The following is a 6179-nucleotide window of genomic DNA, read 5'->3' on the forward strand; positions in this document are numbered from 1 at the left end:
TGCTAGGCACTGTGTGAGATAAAAGACATAGTCCCTGACCTCACGCTGGAGTCTAAGTTGTGAAACAAGCACACAAATAACTGATTTCCAGGGAAGCGCTCAGGCTTGAAAATTAGAGTTACATATTCCTTCTCATGTCAACCCTGTCACCACCTTGGCAGTAGAGTATAAGGCTTGAGGGTAAACCTGGCTCAGTTACTGACTGTGTATCTTTGGACAAGTTACTTTTCTGTGCCTCCATTTTCTCACTCATAGAATGGGGATAATAATAATAGCTGTCTCATAAAGTTATTGCAAGAATTCTACACACTTTACATGTGTAAAGTGCTTACAGCAATGGCTGGTGCATGGAAGTCGTTATATGAATGTTAATTATTGTTGTTGTTACTTCACTTTGGGTTAATCCTCTCTCCCCTCTGGATCTGTTTTAATACCAGGGAAAGTAAGTTTGAAGAGATAACCAAACATAAGTGTGGAGATGCAAATGGGGTAAAGAGAGCATCTGAGTTGGTTGATCAGGACAGGCAAAGGTAGTATGCTGAGGGGCCCAGACATTCTTAAGAAGAGAAGACCTTGAGCAGAATTGTGAGCATTTAGGCCATTGTCTGGGAAATAATAAATAGTCTTGTTTGGGTCATTTGTCTTGCCAGCCCTTTAAGAGTAAGGATCACACTCTTTTCATTTTTGTTTCCCTAGTACCTGGTACAGAGGCAGGTGCAATAAATGTTTGCTGGTTGAATGAATGGGCAATGAGCCTGGAAATGTATATTGGAAGGATATTGAAGCTCCTAAACCTTAATGACCATCTAGACCACTTGGGAAGTGTTTTCAAAATACCCTTTGTTCAGGCCGCACCTTGAAGGCTGTGCTTTAGTAGGCTTGGTGTGACGCCCAGGAATCTGTATCTTTTAAAATCTGCCCATAGATCTTCAGATGATTAGTCACATTTGGTGACCACTGATGTTAGAGGACCTTAAATGACTGATGCCAGCCTAAGATGCCAGGCTGAGGCATCTTATTATGCGGATAATAGGAAACTTATGATGATATTGGGCAAAGGGAATAATTTTACCACGCTCTCCACGTCCTTGCTACTCAACGTCTGGTCCAGGGATCAGCAAAATCTACATCACCTGAGAATTTGTTAAAAACACAAAATCTCAGACCCTAGCCCCGGATCTACTGAATCAGAATCTGCACTTTAACAAAGTCCCCAATGATCTGTATGCACATTCAGGCAGTGGTTCTCAACCTTGACAGAACAATAGAATCACTTGAGGAGCTGTTTAAAATCCCAATTCCCTGGGCCACATCCCAGACAAAGTAAATCAGAATCTGCATGAGTAGGTCTTCCCTGGTGGCGCAGTGGTTGAGAGTCCGCCTGCCGATGCAGGGGACACGGGTTCGTGCCCTGGTCCGGGGAGGATCCCACATGCCGCAGAGCGGCTGGGCCCGTGTGAGCCATGGCCTCTGAGCCTGCACGTCCAGAACCTGTGCTCCGCAACGGGAGAGGCCACAACAGTGAGAGGCCTGCGTACCACAGAAAAAAAAAAAAAGAATCTGTGTGAGTGTCAAATTTTTTTTCAAGTTTCCCAGGTAATTCCATTGTACAACCAAAGTTGAGAATCACTGCTATATAGAGACTCAATGAAAATCAGTATAAGACGAGTTGGAGAAGACAGCCTGTCACAAGTGGGTTGGAAAAGACCAGATAAGAGGTAGTAATAGCCTTCAGGAAGAAAACAAGTAAAGATCCATTTCACTAAATGAACATATAGTATGCACATCTCAACTTTTTCCCCATTTGTTTTTGTTGCAGTATTGTTTTTTTCTTCTAGATCTGAATCTGGAATTATCTTCTTGCTGCCACCATTTCCCAGGAAGGAACAGAGTACATATTAAAGGCCTCAGAAGTCTAAAGACTGAGGGGATAAGGGAAGGTGCTAGTTCTTCCAGTGGAGCCTTTATTGGGCCTTTATCCTGGGGTGACTGGGATTCCAGGTTCAAGCTCCATTACTTGGGATTAAATTTTATTAATTCACATATCTTTGGCCACAACCCTTGTTCCGCCAAATCATATGCTTGTCAACTGTGGTGTCCCCCAGGAAAGTTCTGGGCTGTTAGAGAGAGCAGAGGACAGGAAAATCTCCACCAATTTATTTGAATAACAATAACAATAATATCATAATAATCATGATAATAACAGATAACACTTATTAATGTATCAGGCATTGTTCCAAGCACTTTACATATATATCTATATAAATTCATTTAATTCTCACAACAACTCTACGAGATGGATACTGTTGTTATCCCCATTTTACAGGTGAGAAACTGAGGCACAGAGCACTTGAGGAACTTGCTCAAGGTGACATGATTAATAGGTGGCAGATTTGGGTATGAACCCAGGCAATATGGCACTGGAGGTCATGCTCTTAACCATCAAGATAGTCTGCCTCCACTACAGATGGTACTATATTTTTCTATATTCACAGCTCCTAACATCAGTGAAAGGCACTAGAAGTTGTTTAGAGGTTAAAAGAAAGTATTCAACTTTTAAAAACCTGAATTGCGTATTATGTACTAGTCGCAATGCTAGTCATGGGGATACAGAGAGAAAAAGACAGACTCGGCTACAAGGAGCTCCCCACAGTCTAGCACGAGAAGCAGGCGAGTCAGCAAAAGCAGTCCATGAATGTAGCAGGGGGATGCAGAGTGCACAGGGAAAAGAGGCAGTGAACCGGCAAGCTGGGGCCTCGGGACAAGATTCCTAATTTGAGTCTGCGACTAAACTCATTCTCTGAGTTGGATCAAAAGCCCTTAGTATTGGGCACCAACAGCTGGGCCCACCAGTCTTGAGTCAACTAAAGATCGAAGTTTTGCAAGTTCAAAAAGCAGCGGCAACAATTCTTTTTCCCTTTCCTTCCTCCTAAACAATGACTGCTTGTTGCCCTTTGATTCTCTTGTGCTTAATTAGACGCTGAAGAAGCTAACCAGGCTTCCGTTAAACTTGACTGGAATGATGAGTTTTACAGAATCTTACAGACATGAAATGTGAATTGGTACCCACTTTCAGGTTTGACTCTGTTCAGCAACTGTCCAAGTCAATGGACAATGGAAGCTACGGGAGGCTGAGCAGTTAGACTGTAATTCTGTTTATTTCTTTCATGAAAACTATGGTCAAATAGCCCAGAAATAGACCCTCATAAATACAGTCAACTGATCTTTGACAAAGGAGCAAAGGCAACACAATGGGACAAAGATAGTGTCTTCAACAGAAGGAGCTGGAACAACTGGACATCCACACGTGAAAAAATGAACCTAGACCCAGACCTTACACAATCACAAAAGTTAACTCAAAACGGATCACAGACCTAAATGTAAAACACAAAACTATAAAACTCCTAAAGATAACAAAGGAGGAAACCTACATGACGCTGGGTGTGGTGATGCCTTTTTAGATACAACACCAAAGACAATCCATGAAAGAAATAATTAACAAGCTGGACTTCACTAAAATTAAAGACTTCTGTGAAAGACAATATCAAGAGACTGAGAAGACACAGACTGGGAGAAAATATTTGCAAAAGACCCATCTGATAACGGACTGTTACCCAAAATATACAAAGAACTGTTAAAACTCAACAGTAAAAAAACAAACAACTTGATTAAAAAATGGGCCGAAAATCTTAATAGACACCTCACCAAAGAAGATACACAGATGGTAAATAAGCATGTGAAAAGCTGCTCCACATCATGTCATCAGGGAAATGCAAATTAAAACAACAATGAGATACCATTATACACCTATTAGAATGACCAAAATCCTGAACACTGACAACAAAGGCTGGTGAGAATGGGGAGCAACAGGAACTCTGGTAATGTTACTGGTGGGAATGCAAAGTGGTACAGCCACTTTGGAAGACAGTTTGGTGGTTTCTTACAAAACTAAATATACTCTCACCACACGATCCGACAATCACGCTCCTTGGTATTTACCCAAAGGAACTGAAAATTTATGTCCACACAAAAACCTGCATGCAGATATTTATAGCAGCTTTATTCATAATTGCCAAAATTTGGAAGCAACCCAGATGTCCTTCAGTAGGTGAATGAATAAATAAACTGTGGTACATCCAGACAAGAGAATATTATTCAGCATTAAAAAGAAATGAGCTATCAAGCTCATGAAAAGACATGAAAGAAACTTGAAGGCATATTACTAACTAAACCAACCTGGAAAGCCTATATACTATGATTCCAACCATGTGACATTCTGGAAAAGGCAAAACTATGGAGACAGTAAAAAAGATCGGTGGTTGTAAGGGCGTAGCAGGGAGAGAGATGAATAGGTAGAGCACAGAGGATTGTTAGGGCAGTGAAAATACTCTGTATGATATTATAATGATAGATATACATCATTATACTATAGTCCAAAGCTGTAGAATGTACAACACCAAGAGTGAACTCTAAGGTAAACTATGGACTTTGGGTGATTGTGATGTCTCAGTGTAGGTTCATTCCTGGTAAAAAAAAATTTTACTTTCTCGTGAGTGATGTTGATAATGGGGAAGGCTACAAACGTGTTTGGGCAGGAGGTCTATGGGAAATCTCCATAGCTTCCTCTTAATTTTGTTGTAAACCAAAAACTGCTCTTAAAAAATAAAATATTTTTTAAAGGGTCAAATGAGTGAAAACCAGCATCATAGACAGTGCAGGACATCAGCTTTCAGCACTCACCTGAGCAAGATGTCAAGGTGGCCAAGATTGCTGCAGGAAAGCATCAGCTCTGGCACCCATGAGTATGCAAGGAACAGTGCATACATACGTGTGTGTGTGTGTGTGTGTGTGTGTGTGTGTGTGTGTATGCACAGATATGCACAGATGGGCTCATGGTGGCAGAGTAATTTCTTTATATACTTAACTTATTGCTGCAGGCTCCTCTTGTCTCTTTGACACATACCGAGCCCCTTTCAACTAGATCTTTTCTTGACAAAGTAACCACTATCAACAGGCTTTCTTCCACTTCATGACATGAAATATTAGTCTTAGTATAAGCCCCATCCAAACATGAAAAACACTTAACTTATGGTTATTTAGGTATGGATTTCTCCCTTGGATATTAGTATTTGCAACAAATGTTTAATGCCAATTTTAGTTTCTTCCCTTCAGGCATTACATTTTTGAAGGGCCTCCCTTTCCCACCACAGGTCAATGTTTGCCTCAGAAATGGTAACTCTTTAAATTTTTATTAACCCAAGAAAAACCACAGGGATAGCTTCCTTGCCCCTCAACTCTCTCATCAAAAGTCACAGTGCATCCCAAAGCCAAATAGATTTGACTTTTGAATTATCCCTTGTCTCAAATATCTATCACTTTCCATTGCAAATAATGAATAATTGACCTTCAGGACATCCTGAGATATGAACTATTAGCCTCAGCCTTCACCTCTTAAAGTCTACAAATGAGTTGACCTTAAACATTTTCCATTCTCCCACTTACAAAATGAGGAAGCCAATCTCTTACCTACTCTGTCCTCAAGGCTGTTCTGTCAAAAAGAGGAGAAACTCTCTTTGGAGTCTGTGTTAATGTATATCATCTTTAGCATCAGTTAGGGGAGTCACAGACTTAATCCACCAATTTGAAACCCTTTCTCCATCCCGTTTCATTACATGCACTCACATGTCCTGCACAACAAAAGACCCAGAATAATCTAAACCTCATCTTGCCAATAGTGGAATACTGTATATCATCACCATACAAATTTATTTAGGAACAGAGAGATTCCTTTGAATCTCATCATTTTCTTGGATATGCAGTCTCTAAAAAAAAAAGTTACCATTTCTGGAATGGCTTCATGTTACATGTTTACACACTGGCCCACAAAGAAGGAGACTCGAGAAAGAATGTTCCTGCAGAAATCAACAAGGATTCCCAGCCCACGTGGGAACTCTTGTGGAAGCTAGCACGGTATTTCACACTTTGGTATTGTTTTTCCTTTCTTTTTTGTTAAAGAAGATAAAATATTACAGAGATCTTCAAAATTCACACCTGAGTTAAACATTTTGCTGGAAAATTCCACATTAAGGAGAGAAGAACATAATGCAAAAAAAGGAAAGGGCTGGGCTTCCCTGGTGGCGCAGTGGTTGAGAGTCCGCCTGCCGATGCAGGGGACGTGG

This window comes from Physeter macrocephalus, chromosome 16 (assembly GCF_002837175.3).
Source record: "Physeter macrocephalus isolate SW-GA chromosome 16, ASM283717v5, whole genome shotgun sequence".
NCBI classification, from domain to species: Eukaryota; Metazoa; Chordata; class Mammalia; order Artiodactyla; family Physeteridae; genus Physeter; species Physeter macrocephalus.